The 21,541-nt window shown below is 42.0% G+C and overlaps 1 protein-coding gene across 6 annotated transcripts in view; it reads left to right on the forward strand.

Annotated features, from left to right (window-relative positions):
* The window catches only part of LPP (LIM domain containing preferred translocation partner in lipoma), a 330,413-nt gene that overhangs the window by 274,594 nt on the left and 34,278 nt on the right, over positions 1-21,541 (forward strand). The gene's annotated exons all lie outside the window — the stretch shown is intronic.

The following is a 21,541-nucleotide window of genomic DNA, read 5'->3' on the forward strand; positions in this document are numbered from 1 at the left end:
ACCAAAACATTCTGGGAGTGTTGATAGGTCTTTCTCTAAACGTCCAGTTCTAAGTACTTATAGACACTGGGCCTGAGACCCTTGCAGAATTGGACTTGCACTTCTGAAAGTAAAAATTGATGCTTTACTTGATGTTTCTGCATTCCAGTAATAATTAGAGCAATAATACGTATTTTTGAAAATGCCACCGATATCCCATTGTTCTCTCTATTTCTGCAGAGCCTTTACAGTGGGATTATTACTGAAATATTGAACATAAAAAGGGCAGATTCTGTCTTATTTACAATGGCAGTGATAGATGGGCCTTGTTAATTTGTTTTTAAAAGCTAAATGATCTTTTGATGGAATATCTATCTTTTGAATCATTTCTATTTTTGTTTGCACTAAAATGATTGCACCATAAAAAATTTAAGGTTCATTTTGTGACAAGTTTGACCATGTGCGAAGCACTGCAGACTTTAGGAAGGTGCATGCATAATATAATCGGAGCAACTTTATGTAACTGGAATTAAACATTTCATTGACTTCAGGCTGGAATTGACTTCATCTGCTTGCAGATTGATACTTTCTTTTCCTCTTTTTTAAATCAAGCACGCATTCTTCACCACTCATCTGCTTTAGTTTGGGAAAACATCTGCATTAGACACTGTAGTAATGGTTTAAGATTATTTAATCCCATTACTTATACACTTCATTAGCCTGAGTGAATTGTTGGCAAGGGTTCAGTAAACTTCCTACATTGGGAGATAAAAGGATAAAAAAGGAAAGGGAGAAGGATTCTGTTCCTCATTTTCTTTCAAATTTATCTTCTATCTATTTAAGGGATAAAGGAACGATAATTGCCTGGTTGCATCTGCGTTTGTACATTCTGTGATATGGCTTTGCAGCTCTGAGTACAGAGGAAAGAGTAAACGTTTAATAGCTTCTTTTTATATAACCAGAAGGGACCTTTAAGTGTTTATCCACGCAGTCCACAAAAACCTGGTTATGGACTTAACCCAAAACACGTCTGGATCCATCTGCTGCTGCACATGCAGGGGAAAGGATGGCAATGCTGATGGGGCTGTGTATGTGTAGCTGGACAGCTGTTACTGTGAGTGGGAAATGGGAAGCTGGAATCTGGCAATCTGAGGCAGTAAAGAAAAAACCAAAAAGCCAAGCACACATTAAACTCTTAAATGTGGAAGGAGCAAGAGTTGGAAGCCTAAGTCTCAGAACCTTTCAGAAAGCTCAGGACTCAGCTGTGCTGAAAGCCAGATCTACAAGGGATCTAAGCACCTGCCATGCTACTGGCTTTGGGCCTGAGGAATTTGTGTCCTAGAGCATATGTCTCATTGATTTTTCAGTGGAATGAGGTCTGCATTGGCTTCAGAAGGATAATGAATGCCTAAGTACACTGAAGCCTTGAGCTAGGCTTGCAGATTCTTGCAGATGAATTGGGGACCCTTAAATTGATGAGGCAGAGTCTGAATGCTTTTGTCTTTAGATGCCTTTAGATGTGTGATGCAGTTATACTGAACTCAGTGAGAGTTAATGACCTGCTTAAAATCTAGCCTGTGCTTAAGGATTCTGCTGAATTGTGGCCTCAGATTTTTTTATTATTATTATTTTTTTTTGGAGCTTCTTCAAGTCCTATGATCAGAAAACAGCTTGGATACTAGGAACCCTCGATCTGTAGGAAGTCAATGAGACTGAAGTGCCTAGACTCAGATACCTCTGGACCTAATTCCCATGAAAGGTGCAGCCTATGTGACTAGCCCAAGACTGCACACCTAATTCATGGCAGCGGCCAACTGAGAAAACAGGGTTTTCAGCTGGCATAAGTCTGAGTAATTCAATGAAACTTGTTTACTGGTCTGCCTAATTCACACTGATTTCTAGCACACATCCCCATTTTCCTAGGTCCAAAACTCTTGACCTCTGATGCAAGCCATGGAGGCTTCATTTATATAATGAAAATAAACTATAGTACTTGCCTAATTGTGAGATATAAATTATTGAAGTCTTTGATTATTTTTTAATAATTCACTTGTGTGACTTGTGGCCTTACACACACAAAAACTATGCACAAAAATAAAAATAAATGTTTTTCAACAATTAGAATTGGCTAATCTTCTCGGTTTGTTATGTGACTCTTAGTTGTGGTGCAGTGAAGCCATAATTAAGATTACTGTGAAGAGCTGTATTTAATTACTGGTTAGTCAATACCAAGCCTAAATAGCCTGCAGAAGGGCTTTTCTTTGTTTTTGTTTCTGGTTTTATTTATCAGTGACCCAGTTAAGATGAAATTCCCCAAAAGTCTGAAATAACATCTAAGGAGATCTGTTTGAAAATAAACATTTTTCCTAATGGGAATTTGAGTACCAGAGTTAATTTCTTTCACACCACAGCCCCTGCCCCCCAGAAGTCCATCACTATCATTTCCTGTTACATCTTACGAGTGCAGCGAGTTCTGTTGCCAATGTGTTTGCTGGTTTTGCTCTGCATCCAAGGATTCTTTCATTATTGATGTTATTTCTAAAAGAGTACCAGTCTTCTCCATTAAGACACTTCTGCTGAACTAAAAGCAACTGTAAAAACTAAAGTGTTAATAGGAGACAGATGTTTCCTAGTCATTACGACGGTCAAGTAACATCTGAAATATCATGATAGGGGTTCCAGTGTAACCAGTGTACTGCTGTGCACGTGCTGAATGCTGTGTCTGGCGTCTGTTATCAGTATATTTTTTCCCTCCCTTACAGGGCAAATTACCAACAAAAAACCATTTGGTCTGCTCTCTCTTAAGTAGTGGAAGAGATTTTAGCACTGGACTCAGAGCAAGGAAAAGGTTAAAAGTAATATCACTGGAATTGTTGTTATAAAAGACTGAAAAGCAAGATGTTAGAGCAGTGCCAGCTGTCTGCTTTCCAAATACCGTGTTATCATAAGGACTGAACACAAGGTTAACCAGACACACCAGTCTGGCAAGAGTGATGCTGCTGTTTTGTGAATGGGATGTTCTTTGATGTCCAGATAGCTTTCTCCAGGACATGGAAATTCTCCTCCGTTCTTTATCCCCTCTCCTGGCAGTCTGGTGGTTGGCAGTTGGAGATATGAACTCTGAGGGCTGAGAAGGACTGAGCTCCTGCAGTTAACACAGGACACAGAGAGATCTTGCAGATGCTCCTGGCCTCTGAGGGTTTCTTCTGTTTGTGTCCAAGTCAATGTGACCTACCTGAGGAGAGGACCATGGTGTGATTGGGAAGGGTACAGGAAAGCAGAAATAGCCTGGGTCAGCTGAAAGAGTTCAGAGAAGTAGTGGGTTAGAAATGATGAGCGATTCAAGGAGAAGAAAGAAACTCTCATGTCTGTCTAGCTTAGAGTGGGGGGGAAATGGTGGGTATGCTCTGCAGTGCCCTATGGAGAGCCAGGAATTGAGGTTTCCTGTTTCTGCTGTGTGTTGGGAGATACTGATGACGTGACCTTAAACCCATCCTCAGAGATCACTTACAAGGATTTTACAGGTGAAGCTCATCTTTCTGTAGTACTAAAGCTGTGAAAGAGCTTTAAGGAGGAAGAATTGTGCTTGGAAGTCATGTCCTGATTACTGCTTTTCTGTAACTTTAAAGTCAGGACCATAGTGATCCACTGTTTGTTTGTTTTTTTTTTCTTTTTCCCCCAATTACTTGTTCTGTGAGGGAAAAACCCAGTATATCTTAGAGGTTTTTCTCTCTTACAAGTGTCTAACTTCCTGGCCTATCAGTGGCTCTAGTTCAGTAGGAGAAGGTAGTTCAGAACAGAACACAAGAGAAATGCTGATATTTTAAGAAATGGTACGACTAGAGCCACTGGTGCCATTGAGCATCCTGGGAAAGCTTGAATTTACTAATCATTCTGAAATGTCAGTGTTAACTCAATTTGTGCTAATTGAAGTCTCTGGTAAGACTGCTATTGGCTTCAGTTGACTGGTATTGTAAACCTCGCCCTGTGTGGGCACGTGAGTGTGTTTGGTTGAAGGCTGTGCAAGAGCAGCTTCCTCCAGCACATATGGTCTAAAGTGTAAGGTTGATCCCTGCAGTAAAACTGCATCTATTTTTAAAAAATAATTCTGCAATTTGTAAGCAGGGATTACAGCACTAATTTAGCAACTATGTAACAATTTAAATTGGACCAGAAAAGAGAAACTATAATTTAAAGATATTTTTTTTTTATGATACAAGTTTTCTTCTTTTTAAAGTAGAAAGCCTTTTATTCTTGTTTTTGTCAAGCAACGTATTGAATTTGAGAGTAATTTATGGAAAGTGCTGCCAGCATGGTATTGCGAGTGCTCCACAATTTGAATTTAAACTGCTCAATGGGATCATTAAGACTATTATGCCTGCTTTCCAAAGAGTTTGAATTCAAAATGACAACTGGAACAAAAATATAAAATAAACTAAAGAGAAGTCACGCACTCTTTATGTGGTGGAATTTTTCTGCCCTGGAAATATTTCATTGAGATCAATGCTTCTCTTCAGTCCTCTCCTAGAAAAGAGCTGGTGTTGCTAGTTTTAGTTGGTGCTCCTGTGTGAGTCATCGGCAGCAGGGAGCTGAACCTGTGACCCGTGGATCGAAAAACATTAAGTCTCAGCTCCTGTAGCAGAGAGATGCAGCTGGGCTGTGCCAGGCAGCAGCAGGATCCTGCCCTGGGTATTTCTTACCCACGACAGAAGTGGTCCATGGGCATAGCAGACAAAAAACAGGTCAAGAGTGTTTGGTTTGCTTACAGGTGTGTTTTATTCTTATTGATTATTAGTTTTGATAATTTCGACAGTCTAGGCCCAGTTGGTAATTCCTTTGGAAAAATATTGTGGCAAGGGAAGACTGTTACTTCTGGTAAACTGATCATTTGTAAAAATGAAAAATTAATAAATCCCTTAAGAGTTATGGCCCTTTCTATTGATACCACCCAGCAACAGTTGATACAAAAGATACAGATGGAAGGTGAAGGACTGGTGGCCGTAAGGTCAACGCTACTACTTCGAGTGGTAAATGGTCTTGTGCAATCAGGGCAGAGATAGAGGAGGATGGGATACTCTTGCATAAGCTGCACCTGGAGCTTCCAGGAGTCCAAGTCTAGGAGGTACAAAAATGTGTGTGTGAGAGAATATGTCGATGAAGCAGCTTCTATCAGAACTGGGACAGCTGAACTTAGCTGACCCTCTGAAAGCCTGCATCTGTTTTTTAAGAGGCCTACTAGCTATTATAGGAGATGGGTCATGCCTCTTATTTTGTAATGAGATGGGGGAAAAAAGTTCCTTTGTAGGGGTGGGTGGGGGAGTCATCAGTGATCTATAATCTCCTTTCTAAACTGGATTTACAAAGAAAGTAGAGAATGAGATGATGAGGTAATTCTATATAGGAACTCCTCTGTGGAGACCCAGAGGCTAATATTAAAGAAAACAGAGCCAATTCATCTTGCTGTCCAACAAGGACAGAGGACAAACCAAGCCTGTAAGAGAGAAAATTCATAGTGCTCTTGGAAGACAACGAGGATGAGCCCTGCCAAGAATTGCACTGGGCTCACCTTGGCGATGGATTCTCTGAGAGCAACATACCTTGGTATAATTGACTTTCCAGAAAGCTGGCTAGAGTGTTGCTTTAGAGGAAGACCAGCTATGGACTGTGGAGGTAAAGAAACTCTATGCTACCAATGCTGGTAGTGTTACGAGGGGGATATTTTTGGAAAAGTTACCATACTGCTGGACAGCATTTTAATAGATAAATCTGTGTTGGAAGATTGGGCATGAAGTGCTGATGAAGTAGTTCAGTGATATTTTGATGGTGAAAAGTTTTGCTAGGGATGGATCACTTCCCATTCTTTTTCATAGGCCATAGTTAAAAATATGTCCTTATTAGCCTTGCTTCAGACCTTTGTGGTGACTTGCTAGAATGCAGGAATCCTGATCTTTCCTCCTCCATGTGCTGACACCCATAACAACTTGAATTGTTTTCTTGTCTCTGCCTTGTGCTTTTATAATTAGAAGCATTTTTCATATTTTGATTATATGAACTAGGCATTGATTTGACATGTATAATCTAGAAAAACTATACCAAGGGAAATTTTCTGGAGGGAGTTCTTAGTGACTGAAATGATGATACTGTGAAGGACCAGGTGCTTCCATTCAGTGAATTTCTCGCCCTGCGGGGTGAATTCCACTGACCAACTGTATATTCTTTGGAATAGTCCCTCTTTCTGCAGGACTAATGGGATTTTATGGCTCCTGGCTATACATCCGTTTATGGATCATACTACAGTTGAGGGGATGGTGAAGTCATTCAGCATTGACTTGTCATTGTGTTGAGCCTTCCCTGTAGAAGGTATCCCAACACTTGTCTACCTTTGCAACTTAGAAGAAACAGCTATAAGGAAAGAATAAAGTCTTATGCACCTACATCTTTGTAGTAGCAGGAAAATCTTCCTCATTTACAGTCAAGTGTAGATGAGTATTAGATGGCAAGTCACATCCTGTGTTTACAGCGTTCATCTCTTTTCTTTCAATTGTATTTCACCACCTCCTCAATAAACTACTTGCTGTTTTCACCCTTTGCTACCCAAGTAGCATTTAGAGATCCCACTTTAATAAACTCTCATTCACTGTCAGTGATTGACAGTGTCTGCCTCCAAAGACCTTCTTGGTAGACAGCAAGTCTAGGGAAAAGGCAACAGCATTGCCTCCATATTGCAGATGGAGATCTGACCCTAAGAAAATTAAATGCAGTTTGTTTAGAGCATGGATCTCCATTGTTGGAAGCCGTCAAGGACAGGTGGGGTAAACATCTTTTAAAAACAATTAAAATTTAGGCAAGGGCAGACCCAGGAGTGTTTTCTAGTCCTGCTTCTTCCTGTTCTGAACTTGAGTGACTTATCCAGGACCACAAACACATACAGGACCACAAACACATCTTGCACTGTACAGCTCAGGTTTTCCACGTCCCAATTTTCTACCTAGTTTCTACCAATTTTCTAGTTGCAGTTCAGCCTGCAAAGATCTTCAGGTGAAGGAGCTACTTTTCTTTTCTTCCCCTCTTCTAACCACTGCTGTTTAGAGCCTGGACATGAATATGAACAAGCAGCTGAAAGCTGACTGAGGGCTCTTGAAAAACCGAGGAGGGTGGGAGATACTATGACAGTGTTCCTTTCCATGAAGTCCTGCTGCTCTCTTGTAACCCTGCATAGTTATTTGTCAATTCAAACTGCTGAAGACAATTATTTTGGAAAGGCTGTGATTTATTTGAAATTGGGCCTGTAATTTAGGTGTACGTTTCCATCACATCTGTGTATTAGGGAGTTCTGTCCTTTCTAATGCAGTGATGTCAAAGTGCTGCAATGTCCAGACATAAAAAAATGAGAACTCACTGAAGTAAATAAACAGTTTTGTTCACCACTGCTCCTGTGCAGAGCTGCTGGTAAAGGCCTTGCAACCAGGCTGCAATATCTGTGGGTAACAGAGCTGAATCTGTCATGGAATGGGTGTGTTTGGATTGAGCAGGTATGGTTTCCCCTTAGCAGCGTTGCAGAGAACAAAGTCTTGTCTCACTCTCAGTTCTAGATGCCCTCTTCCTTCAGTCCAGACAGCAGTTTGCAAGCCTGTGTGCCAGAGAGGCCAGCAGCCTCTTGCAGTGTGCCACTTGAGCCGTCTCCTTGGTGAAGCCACATTCCAAGGAATTTGCTCTGGCAAAAGCTCAGTCTGTGGTTTGATCCTCCCTCTAGCGTCTTGCCTCTGTTCTTCACTCCAGGACGTGGTTTGCCTGCGTGTGGTGTTTGTTTGCAGTGGAGGAAACTGTTTAACTCGCCATCACACACACAAACCCCAGTGGTCTTGGGAGATTTCTGGTTAGAAAAAAGAACAAAATAATGCCATTGTAGAGAAAGCGCAACAAATGGGAATGATGACAGGAGACAAAGTTTATTGATTCTAAGAGTATAGAGAGTGCTTGGTACTCACATAGGGGCAAAGCAAATTTTGAGACTGTTGTTTCTTCTCATCTGCGTTGATTACAAAGCTGTGGGGCGAAGTACAGTATTGAAAGAAGAGGTAAATCATCCACTGGGGTATTTTGGACAGAAGGAAACCCAGATTATAGCTCAACTCTGGTGCTGTAGCATTTCCTGGGGAGGGGACGAGATTATTGTGCACTGGTACGTAGCTGCCTTCACAGGACCAGAGAGCACGTTGGTTAACATGGCTAGTGAGACCTGCGGTGCCTCCCATCTTTTTAAAGTGCTCTGAAAATATCAAAAATAAGGGTTATTGTGCACAAATCCTAAAAGTTGCTACTGATCAAGCCTGGATATTTTCCCTTGTTTGTGAAGGGAAATATAGCAAGAGGGGTAAAAAATAACAGTGTTGAAATACAAATTAACACTCAGATGTTATCAGGGATTGAGATTTTAAGTATGAATATTCCATTAGCTCCTGACAAGGTAGTTTTTTTATTTAAGGTTGTATTTTAACCAATACACCATCTTGGCATTCCACCAACAAAGGTATCTGTGTAAATGCAATCTGTGTTCAAGTCAGACAACACTTTAAAAATTTATTTAATATTTCCTACAGCAAGCCATCTGTGAGTGGTCATATTTTAGGAAGCAAACGAACATCATAACAACATTCACCACTCTCTTTGAGTAACTTCTAGACTTTTTAAATTAAATGTGCTGCCAAATATTTATGTTCTGTTGTGAAAAGAAAAATATTTGTTTGACATGCTAGTCTCCCTGGCAATTCGCAGTCAGTTGCTCCTCTTAGGAGCTGTGGTTTTCTCGTGGGTACTGCCAGGCAAAAGAAGGGTGTGGGCATCCCTGAAGCTGCCTTTTGGGCTTGCTTGGGGCTTTGCAGGGACTGAGAGAGGTTGAGCCCTGGATCCTCACGGGGAGGATGTGGTGTGTGACAGGGTTGGGCTGGGGGCAGGTTTTGCCCGATGCTGACATTGGTGGGTTGGAGGGTGGTGGAACAGGTGGCTATCACGGCACTCCTGCCAACATTCAAAAGGCTCAAGAATTCACAGAAAAGCCAAACCCTTTTGCAGGATGTCTTCCAGTGCATCTGCCACAGACATTGCAGCCATCACCAAGGCAACCAAGATGCCAGAATTTAGCGGCAGCAAAACAGAAGGAAGAATTAGTGATGGCCTAAATCTGGCTGATAGATGCCCTGATGGAGCTGAGCTCTGCTCTAAGTCATATATATATCCTGCTTTTAGTAATAATTTTCACAAAAGTCTTGTATTTTATCCTGTACCATAGTTTTATGGCTGGCCTAAATTTGATCATTCTAAAGTAGTGAAATGCCTTTGTTCAAGAGCTCAGAAATTGGTGTAATCCTCTTACTACATACAGGTAGCAATAAACAACTAAAATGCCTGAAACTATCCTGAAATAGTTAATTGCATTTTGGAAAGGCTAAAATGTTCTGAAGAGTCCCTGGTGGCATAGCACCAATTTTTGCTCAGTACTCATTTGGAATGATCCATATAACTTGCCTGTACTTACCATACTGGGACTATTGCAACCAGCAGAAGTCCAAGTGAATCGTCAGCCCATAACCTGTCTACATGAGTCTGTCATCTATAGTATCAATGCCAGACATAGAATGTGCATATTCTTATATGCTGGAAAGAGGCCCTTGCAACACAGAACAGGGAGAGAAAGCAGTCCTGATTTGCTCTATTACCTCTGACAGTTTTACTTTCACTGTGGCATGGCAATAAGATTAAAGTTTTATAGCAATATCACCTCTACCCAGACAAAAAAAAAAAAAACCCTCTCCTCTCTAGTACTTAGATTTCAAACTCTTTTATAGAGCCTCTGCATCTGTTAATAAAATCCTTAATTCATTTTGAACATTTTATTGTTACTTCGGATAAAAGTTTAATCAGATAGAATTATTGCCCTTCTAATATTCCCTTAACCTTTGCATTTTAGACTTAGACCATATCAGTTAAATTTTAAAATCACTCTTTTATAGACTTGAATGCCCCCATCTCTGTTTAGAGGGTAGTTTTGTACGGGAATGCCTTAGTCTGTCTTGAGGTCATGTGAAAACTTAAAAGGCTCTAATGTGAGCAACTGCTCACTTTCTGCTGAAGTGTCTTGCATGCCCTATTAATTACTTTAATGGTGACATGCTGGTTTAAGGGAGTTCTTTATTAATGCCACTAAATCTTTTTTTATTGTTGTTTAAACACTTTTTCTTTCCTTTATGTAGATGTATGTAATCCTTTCTGTCTTTAAAATAAATGAGTGCATAACTCTACATGAGGTGTTCGACACTTCCATTTTGCTTTCTCAGGAGTGTGTAGGGTATCCCTTTGTTCCCTTGTCTGTATTGTCCACATCCCAGCAGACATCCACATCTGTATTGTCTGTAATCATTGTTAGATTGTTGTGGTGGAAGTAATCTTTGAAATCTGGTATGTGTCTTTACAGAAATAATATGCAGTGAACTTGCTCTTGCTCTTCCAGGGTGTTGAGATTTTAGAGGTCAGTTTGGATTTTTTGTTAAAAAATGCAGCACTCTCAGTTCAAGAGAGGATTTGCTTATGTTTGACCCCTTTCTCAGTAAGGAGGACACGTTGATTTGTTCTCCTCAATCTGAACTAAGCAATAGTATTCTAGTAGTTCATTTCAACATTAAAGATGTATAACATTCACTATACTGGAGAATTTATAGAGCAGCCCTTTTACTGAACTAGCTAGCTGGTAAAGCATTGACATCCATGCCTGCAGTTGGATTTTAGTCTAACAGATTTCTATTTTTTAAGGTGATACCTTTTACAAAATATCTATTCTTGATTCATATTATCTGCAGATTTTCTTGGTCTGGGGAGTGGAAGCAAGGTATGGGAGAGAAATTATCTTGAAGTCCTGGAGAAACATTTTCAAAAGCACATAAATGACTGAGAAATTTGCTGCCTTTGTTTTGCTAACCCACTCTCGACAATGAGACTTAAACTCTTACTCCTAAATAATCTTATTCTTTAGTCACTTTATAAAGTGTTACGTCTCCAGTAACTATTGATGGTTTCACCATGGGACTCTCCTACATTTGAGATCTGTAAATAAACTTCACTCGTCTTAAGGAAAATCAGAATGGATTTTTGAAAAACTGTGAAGAGTGATGAACAGATTTTTCTTTGGTGAGAGGATAGTAGTTCAGGGATTGGGTTTGGTTTTTGTTTTCTGTGGGCAAAGTATAAAAACCTTGTAAAGTATATGTAACATGAAAAGTAAAGTATGTGTAACAGAGTGGAGTCTCTCTTGACCTCCTCTCTCCCAGATGACTTCTGACTCCTAAAAACATCCGTGCCCAGCCGGGTAATAGAGTTTCTGTGCAGCCTTCCGTGGCTAATGTATACCTGCACATGCACACAGACTTGCACTGGAAGAATCTGGAAGCCTGAATTCAGTCTGAAATGATTTGTCATTTTCCTAGGAAAGGTATTTGTTCCTTTCGTAGACTTTCCCTCAGGTTTGTCCAAATCAGTCTGCAGTTATCAGTAGCACACTTTGCTGTTGAGTGGGCAGACTCTTTTGTTCACAATTGCTATTTTAATTTTGGGAGCAGGCAGGATACTTATGTACTTACACGGTACTAAAGGGTACCTTTTGCATTTTCAAATTTTGCTAAATGGTACCCTTTGCATTTTAGAATAAGTAGCTAATTAAATGGCAAGGCTGAGTGCTGTTTGAACCATGGGTGTAGAGTCACTTAGCTTAGACAAGCTAGAGACTGTAAATCAAATTAGTCCAAGGTATGGGCCTGGTCCCATGGATCCCAATTTCCATGTTTTCTTTGATATTAATAGAAGCTGCATCAGATTTCTGGTGCCCAAGACAATGTGGCTAATGAAAGTGTAAGACACATAGACCCCATCTCATAGTGATCTGCTTAAGTGTGTGAGGAATCTAGACTGACTTGATCAAAAGAGTTTTCAATGTCTGGTTTTTAAAGTAGAAGTAAAGAAGTGGAAATTCCCTAAAATGAACTGAAATGCTCAAAACATGCTTTCCCCCTCCTCTAAGCTTGTGTTTGCTTCCCTTTTCCCTTGTGGATACCTTGTTTATTTTTTAAATAAATAATCATATTTTAAAGCAGTGTAAATAAATTGCAAAGTGTGCTCCAATGGGGTGGATAAATATATTCCATCTGCTGGGGAGTGATTATTAAATAATTCACCAGTGGCAAACCCAGGAGTGGTTATCCATTTTCCTCTCATTCATGGGTAATTTTTTCTACATCCCATAGGAGCTCATTATGTTTTCTTTGTACATAATGTTTAATAATTTTTAAAGTCTGGCACCAACCCCTCCATCTACAGATTCTTCAATTTTTCCAAAATATTTGTCCATGTTATATGCATGTATTGGCAGAGGAAGATATTTGTTTCCTTTCTTCTTTCATTTTTTTTTCACGTTGAGAGAAGGTGAGCATTGATGTATGAAGTGAAGCGAATTTTCTTGTGTGCAATGGAGATTTCTCCTGTATGGGTGGTGAATGGGTCACATCTCTGCTCTCAGCCTTGTGTGGGAATCAATGTGGCTTCAGAGCTGTGGCAACAGTATGGAACTCATACTTCAACATTTATAAACAAAGAAATAGGAAGCAAGGAGAGGGAGTGGAGTATGCATTTGAAGAGCCATGTCTTTTTTTTTCCTCAATGTTAGGAGGAATTTGCTTGTCTTCTAAGTGAGCAAGAGAGACCCAATGAGCCTGGTCTGTGGATAAGCAGCAAGCAATTGCCTAATGAAAACTGGAACTGTATCCTATGAGTTGAAAAATTGCCACAGATATGTGGGTTGGTGGGCTTTGAATCTGACCTTAAGAGAAGAGCTCAGCTCCTCATGGTAGCTAACAGACCCAAAGAGCTTTGTGGGCTTTGAGCAGGCAGGGAGGATAGCTGGGAGGAGGACTGGCTGGAGTTGGCACATAGCAGGAGCCTGCCAGTCAGGAGCTGGCACCCCAGTGCTGGATCCCATTTCAGCAAGGTTCATGTTCCCATGACTGTGAGGGACCACCATCCCATCCTGCAGCTGTCAGTGCCAGTGCCCAAGGTCCCGTGGTCAGAGTTGGGCTCTACCCCAGGCTGGAGGCAGATGTTTGCAGCTAGATGACAGTCACTACCTTGGTGCTAAAATGTATGATCAGCCACAGGAAATTCTTTCCTCAGCTGATGAACACAGGAAGGTAAAAGTGTCTCTTAATGCTTTCACTGTTCTTCTAGGGAGTTGAGGGAATCTGGGTGCCCTCACAGGGGCCAACCGCAATCCTATTCCCAAACAGGTAATGATCTCTGCTGTTTTCTTGCACATGTCCAGAGGTCCATGCTGTCAGCCTCACTGAGAGGCAGGGAGCTGTTTTATTTCTCTCTACCTCTTTTTCACATTCCCTGTAGGCGTGTGCAGACTCTGGGTTTCAGAGGCAGCTGGGTTCTGTACTAAGCAGCAGCAAACAGCTTTTCGCTGGGACAAAGAGCAGACCCCAACAATTTGGTTTTGGCTATAATTTCTGTATGATTCATGACCTAGAAACTTTTCCTTTTGTTACTTTGCTAATCCCTTTTCCTAACCGGGAAACAGGTTTTGAGGGGGTGGGGGGGAAGTAGTCTGAGTGTAAATTAGTAGAACCTTGAATATTCTGCTTGCTTGAGAAGAAAGGCTCTTCTTTCCTTTGCACTATGCAGGCTGATATTCTGATATTTCCATCACATATTTCCATCATAGAAAGTGTTATTCTGGCCATAGCTTTGACTATGACTGGTTTCTCTGCAAAACATGGGGCTTGCTGCTCTAAATCTAGGATTGAAGTGTTAGAACTAGTGAGGCTGGTGCTGACTCTGGGCTCCCTTCCCCATCTCATTTCTTGCTCCAAGTGATTGGTAATTTTCCCTCCTAGAAATGATGCTCCAGGATGGAAGAGCACAGGGAAGCTAATATCCAGGGGAAAGAACAGTGTTGAGTGATCAGATTGAATATAAAGTCCTAGAGCAAATGAACAGTGTGTTCAGCACTGTGCACTGTGGACCTTGCAGAGCAAGGGCTGGAGGATAAGCTGAGGTGTGCTGGCCAACATGCTAGCTGCAGGAAAAGCTGTGTGAACTTGGGATTTGTGGAGCTGCTCTAATTTAAACCTCAAGAAACTGGTGTGAAGGAACAAACACACCAGCTGAGGGCTGAGGACCAGAATGGCGTTTGATGGCTGTGAGCCTCAAGCACGTTCAGTGTGAGAGGAGAACTGGTTGGGTCAGATGATAGGGTAAGTAAGGGCTCAGCTGGAAAGATGGCTAGAGCTTTCCCACACCCTGTACAAGGCATATATAGGATAATCCAAGCACCACTTCATGCTGCTGTTTCTGTAATGGCACTGCTGGCAGCCCCTCTGCCTAAATGCACAGAGCTCCCACCGCAGGACACGCGCTCTCTGTGCTGACACAAAGCCTGTCTGCTGGGCCCTAATGCAATGTAACGTGTATTACAACGTGCCATTAAGAAAACTGTGGTTGCCAAATGTTTCTGTTTTTACATAAAGCTATTTCACTGAGGTTGTTATCTGATTTTTCTGTGGTACTGAGAAAAGTGGTTGAATCAGACAAGAGACCTTGTGGGTGGAATACATTATGTCCAAAAATCAATCATAAGGTAAGGTAAGAATAGAATTGAGTTTATTTACAGTCCGTTGACTTTTATAGTTAGCACCATTTATTAGAGAAGATGAAGAAGAAGAAGAAAATTAAGCAGAGAGCAGGAAAATGTTTCTTTGTGATATTTTTGTGCCTGGCAATGAAAAGAGATGTGTGTACGAGCTGACAATTTATCTTCTGCCCTGAAGAGAAATGACTTGTTCTCAAATGGGCATGAAATGAAATAGTGCAGAACACGATAGGAACTTTTCTGAGTAAATGGGTCAATTTCCTGTCATTCTCTTGATAATTGTATGTAGAGCACACTACGCTCCAAACACTGGCAAATGTGATTTTTTTTTCTCCTGTTATTTTACTCCTCTTGTAAATGGGTGGAAAACATATTCCAGTGCTGGCACTGCTATAATCAGCTTTTGCCAGTGGCTAATAGCAGTCCATTTTCGGTGAATGCTTATTACCTCCAAGCAGTCCAAGACACTACATAATAACCCAGTACTGTGTAGACTGGTACCGCTAGGAATGAGATGTAGTTATAGGGACTGTATTGCAAATGCCCAATCACAGCAGGAAATTTGCTTGTCCCTTTATCTTCTCTTTTCTAATTGCAAAATAAGCCCTAGTGCTCTAGCTGGAGAAGGAGTCTTGTTTGCCTTCTGAAAATTTCTGGTATGGTCAGGGGCTTTTTGCCTCGCCATCCTTTAGCAGGCTGATGCATTTTCCTCCACTGACAGGAGACCTCTCTGTTGCTGAGGGGATATGGATTCAAGTCAGACTCACTGAGGACTGAACTGGTAATTTTACTTCAGCTGTTGTTAATTAAAAATAACAGAAGTGCTGTAACAGGTGTCCAGTGGGTGATGATTAGGAGGATTTCTGTGGCAGTTTGGGTAAATGTCACCAGTACAGGTTAATGCAGTGACACAAGCTTCATGAGTGCCTTTGAACCTCAGTCTTTGGAAAAGGGGGAAAATGTTAAAGGGTTAGCTCCAAGGTGCTGGATTCTGGCTATGGAAATATCTGTATATATCCCAAATACTTGATTTCAATAACTTTTCTCCCTCTTAACTCCAAGCTAAGCAAGATGTAGACTTCTCCAGCCTATCTAATCATGCACAGTATTATGTCCTTGTTGGAGGTTATAGGAAGGATAAAACCACAATCTCAGCCTGATGAGGACTGTATCACCTGATGGGGCAACACAGCCCTGTGAGACCTAAATCCCACCACTGCCTCTCCAGTGATTTAGGGACAAAGTTACACAAGAAATGGATTTAGAGCTGAAGATCATTGACAATTTCTGGTTTCATCCCAGTTATTCTCCAGAATGAAAGTCTTTAATCACAGGTTTTGAAGGATGGAATTTTAAAGCTTTGAATGGAAACCCCAAGAACAGGTTTTTCCTTTTTTTTTTTTCCCCTACTACTGAAAAGCTGATTCTCAAAAGTGTGGCAGAGTTGGACATTTCCCATGCAAATTTTCATTTAGGAAGGGAACTCACGGGCATTTCTGAAGCTTTAAACGGCATTTTTTCTTACCAGTGTGACTAAGACCTCTTATGTGAATATACCCTAGGGTCAGTGTCACCTTCATTCTGTGTATGGCAAACAGTTTTCACTCCATTACAGTTTGGATTGTGTCACAGCTTAAAAAGGCCATTGAAAGTTTTTCAGTCTCAAGTTTCTTTTTTGTTGTTTGGGTTTTTTTCCACTGGGGTAGGAAAATGGCTGCTTCTTGTGAGTGTCTGTAAGAACAGACAGGTCTATTTGTCTCTTATGTATACAGTTGATGCAAATGGACTGGAAATAAGGATACACAGAACAGGTCTTCAATAACTTCTGCACCTGCTGTCAGGAGATGAATTCATGTAGCAAACTCATTCCATGAATCAGCAGTTGCTAAAATATGCATACAACTGCTGGATGGAGTTGGCCCCACTTGGCTTATGTGTAAGGCTCCAGACTCCTCACAAGTCATGAGGAACTGGAAGTAAGTGATCTCTGACCTCCGTCACCAGGGAGCATGGAGAAATGTGTGTTGTTTATTCCACCTGTCTTTGGAAATATGCAGCCCTGAAGGACTGATTCAGAAGACAGTTATGCTCAGTAATTCTGGAATCGCTCAGCTGCCCGGGATAGGATTGGCCCACTGTAAAAGCCACTGGGGGAATTGGGTCAGAATTTAGTCGTGCTGCTGCTTCGACCAGAGAGTAAGTTCTAGTGACTCTTACTTGGAGCAAAATAGGAAAAGATCGAGGGCAGAATTAGTCATTTTCCCCATGTTACATAACAATATTTTAGCAAACATTCTTCTCCCTGAACATTTAAATGCATTGCTTGAATAATCACTGAAGACAATGAGGTAATAATTTGTTCCTTATGTGCTGGAGAAAAAGCATTTATTCTGGTTTTACTTTTGCAAAATGTATTAAACTACTTAGTGTTTACTGATGCTTACACACAGGGAGTGTGGGGGGTTGTTTTGTTTTTTACTGCTGTTTCTTTAAGGGAGCACATTTTTGTCTGATTTGAAGACAAGGGGATTTCTGTTAAATGGGTTTGATGCTTGTGGTGGAATTCATTCCAGATAACTTCATCTAGCTACAAGCCACGTGCTTGGGCTGACAAGCATGTGTCTTGGGAGTGATGGCGGAGACTCATTGGTACCTCTTAGGGAAGAATATTTTAACCAGCCCTACCTACAATCACCCCAGTGTTGGTGTCACCTTTGCTCTGTGTATTTAAGGCAAGCCACATCTGAGTACCTAGAAAGTAGGTTTTTCTCCACCTATAGCTCCCATGTGGCCTGGTTGTTTAGTCATGCTCTAATTCACCCTCGTTCAGAATTGACTCCACCAGAAAAGGCAGTTCTGACCGTTTTCTTTGGCGTGGTCAGAAAAAGAAAGTGGAGGTGCAGTATGCTCAGATTATTTTATGACATGTAAGTGGTTAGGAAATGGACCCTGGAGATAAGTGGAACCAGATTCTGAAACTGCCTTAACTGGAGGCAAAACTACCCCAAGACTGCCCTTTCTGAGATGTAGGGGAGATGTGAGAGAAAAGGCTGCTCAGGAAGAGGTCTTGTTGCAACTCCAGCTGAAGCCAGCACACAGAAAATACCCTGGGATCTGCAGGGCCAGAGAAGGGCAGGGAGGGATGGGAGTGTTCATTGGGAAGATGTGGGTCAGGACTGTGCCTGTCTTCCCACCACAGGCTCCCAGCCTGCTCCAGCTCCCCTCTTGGAAAAAACACAGGACTGATACTGCTGACTAAAAAAGGAGATGGAAAAGGGTCTTAATCCATGGGAGGTGTATGGTGGTCACCATGGCAGTGCTGGAGGGGTGAGCTGTATGGGCTACAATGCTACCTGTGAGCAAAAGGTGTGGGTTAGGGAGAGATGTGGTGTGATTTCTTTGGTGGCTGGCAGGAGGGGTTCATGTTGTCAGAAATGGATTTTGCTTGAAACTTGGATTAAAAAGCATATCTATATTAGCTCCAGACAGAGATGTGTCCTGGAATCTTGGAAACGGTTTCACTGCTGTCTTTGGGAGGAAATTTTGGCTTTCTGAATTACAACATGACTGATATGTTCTATTTGGTTTTTTGAGAATTTTTTATACTCCCATGACTCAAATCCATTTGAATTTTTCCTTTCAAACCGTGTGTTTGTAAGCTCTGACTAACTTAGCATTGCACTGGATATTCTGGCATTGGTCAGTGGAGGATGGAGGAGTGTTTTTCCACTGCTACCACAGCAGTCTTCAGCTCAGTGTTGCAAAGCACAACTTTTAGCACAATCCACCACACTCAGTTAGACTGATGCTTCCCAGGAGGAGCAGGCACAGGGATTATGATACACCAAGACCAGCATTGCTGAATAGATGCACTACAAAGAGAGGCACAAGCCTTGCCTCTTACTGTGGCATCTTTCTGGCCTAACGTGTGCCATCTCTTCCCCTGCCTGATTTTGCTGCTTTTATGTGCTTAAGTAGGATCTGTCCTTCAGTGACATAATTGTGGGGCAGTTGTCTTCACCCACCCTAAGGCCCTTTGCACGGTCCCACTGTTCACTGACCTCAGATGTAGGATATTTCCCCGTCTTCTGCCCTTGCATTGCAGAGTGCAGATGGTTGGTGTCGGCATCTCTTGCTTTCTCCTGGGCGAGCACAGGTAAATATTTGCTGGGCAAGAGTGAGACAGGCAGAGAAATTGATGCTATTACTGTGAGGTCAAGCTGTTTGCTGGAGAGAGAGGGAGAGAGAGGACATTAGCCCTCCAGGCATGTTCTTAGAACACACTGCAGATCCAGCTCTGCAAACAAGATATACAAGGGCATGTCTCATTTGTGAGTTGCCACCAGTCCTGAATCTCCAGCCAGCATTGAACAATCACCACATAAATGGTTGTGTGAGTTCCTGGTGGTGAAAAATGGAGGCACCTCAGGGACTTTGTTGAAAACTGCATGTTTTCCGTTCCTATCATCTGCACCAGCTCCCCAAGGGCTCTGAGAGCTGAGTCTAAAAACTCATTTGCCCCCTTATGTGCTGTTCAGGCAATTGAGAAGGCCTGGCAAGGCTCTCCAGGACATCCTCCCCATGTGAGGAACATCACCACCACCAGGGTGCCACCACAGCACTGGTGCCTGGAGGGAACACAGACAACACATCTCCTGATGCCTGGGAAAGGGTGGGAGTCCCCCTTGCTTTCTGGGAGCTGGGTTGCCTGCAGGGCTTAAAGGGGTAAAAACTTATTTTTGGTTACTGCTGTCAACTGACCTGACTCTGATGCACTTGTGTAAGTGGGCAGCATTTTCACGTCCATGCTGTTTGCTTTAATGTGCCAAACAGCTGATGTTTTTGCAAGGTTTCCCTAGCTCCTCCCTCCCTCCCTCCTTCCCCTTTTCTTCTTTCTCTATAAAATAATACTGCTATAATCCAGTTTGACTCAGCAGGATCCCTTTCACGCTGGCTAATCCCCATATATAGGCATCAGTTCAGGGAGGTGCACCAGAACGCTGCAATATTTTCCCTAACATTTTGTTTAACCAGGATGACATTATTCAGACAAATTAATTCCTCCAAGACGTAAACTTGTTCTGACTGAGTGCTGCAGCAGCCTCCCTGAGAGCAACAAACCATGATCTGACATCTTAACAGCTCTCCACACAGTCAGGGGGAATCTTACATAAAAGATCTTCAGCTGTGCATATCTGCAAGGTGCAGCTGCCCCTTTCTGCAATAGATTTCTTTTCCAGCAGGTTTTGGTGGAAAAAATATTGTTGTTTAGGAAGTGACCACAAGTCATTTTGGAAAATATCCTGGCATATGAAGGCATAGAGTAGAGACTACCCTACCCTCTGAAATCCTTGCCAAAGACTTTAAAAGTGTGTGTCTACTTAGGTCACTCTTCTTCCATTATGAATTGAGTTTATCTTGCATGTCTGAGCTAACGTGTTCCTACACAGGATTTACAAAGCTCATGCGCATGTGTAGGTGAAATGTCAGCTGTTATGTGCCAAATGGCAGCACCTGTAGGAAAGGGAAAGAAAAATGTAATGAGCCCTTCACAAGTCTGCCAAAAGAAGGAACTCTTGATCTGCTTCATAAAGAGGAGGTCCCAACATGGTAAAGTGGCCCGGTGGTGCTGCTTTTACCCCATATAGGGTATGTATGGGCAGTTGAGTTACCGTGTGCCCCTCTGTGACACCAGCTATTTGGGGTGACATGGCCAGGCTGCTAGAGCTGCATTCAACCCTGAGGTTTTCTGTCCACATTCCCCCGAGATGCTTTCCTGGTACTTGAGTAACCTCTTGTTCTCTGTAATGCCAGGGCTCTGGGAGACAGCTGGGAAATGGCTTTTTCTTCCTCCTGCACAGACTATCATTATGTCCATTCAGGTGCCTGCCAGTTCTTCCCCTCAGTGTTTCCTTAGCTCCTAGATCCATAATCCAGCAGGTCTGCTTGCTGGCCTCAAGCATGCCAAAGCAGTTGAGAGTACCCTGAAGCAGGAGGAAGGAAAGAAGAAATCTGGTTAACTTAAAGTAGCTGAAGCTAAACTATTTGAATGCTGTTCTGGGTCCCATCTCATATGGGGATAAACCATCTGTCCCCCAGCCACATCTTTGGGACCAGTAGAACTGTCCCTACAAGAGAAATCATGTGAAAGAGCATGGCTGATACAGATTTCTAGTGTGGTACTGCAGAGCTGTGACGTCTGATAGTACTTGATGCTTATCTGTGGTCTGTTATTAGCAACAAAGAAAAAAATAACTACTGATAAAATTAGTAGATTAATAAGATGTCAGAGCAGTGGAATGGAGAGGCATGGACTGATGAACATCCTGGACTCATTTGAGCAAAACTGGTTTAATACACTCAACTATGAGGCCATTTGTCCAGGAACAAAACCATCATCTTCTGGCACACCAGCTTTATCTACAGCTGGAGGCTCATCCTGCAAAGTGCCTTCCTGAGGAAGGAGCAGAGCCTTCTGTATTGCCAGCTAAGGGAGCCTTCCAGTGCTGTGGCAAAAAGAGCTGATACCAGCCATTGCAGAAGACCTGCTTGTAAAGCCTAGGGAAGACTAAATTGAAGAGTGGTTTTATACCAAGTCCAGCATTAGTGAGAGAATAGAATCCTGTATCTATTCTAAGATGATGTCCTGGCTAATAAAGAAACTTTTATAGTGGTGAAAGGCAGAGCAGTGGTGGAAGCAGTAGCCAAACACTCTCAATAGAAATGAGACACACAGTTGAACAGCATGACTTGTTACACCTGGAACAAAAGGTTTCTAGGCAGAACGTCTGTATCTCTTGATGCCTTCAGGCTATACCCAGGCACTCTGATGGAAGTCTTGATTTAGTCAAACCTGTAAAGCAAAAAAAA

This window comes from Pseudopipra pipra, chromosome 10, assembly GCF_036250125.1.
Source record: "Pseudopipra pipra isolate bDixPip1 chromosome 10, bDixPip1.hap1, whole genome shotgun sequence".
Taxonomy (NCBI): domain Eukaryota; kingdom Metazoa; phylum Chordata; class Aves; order Passeriformes; family Pipridae; genus Pseudopipra; species Pseudopipra pipra.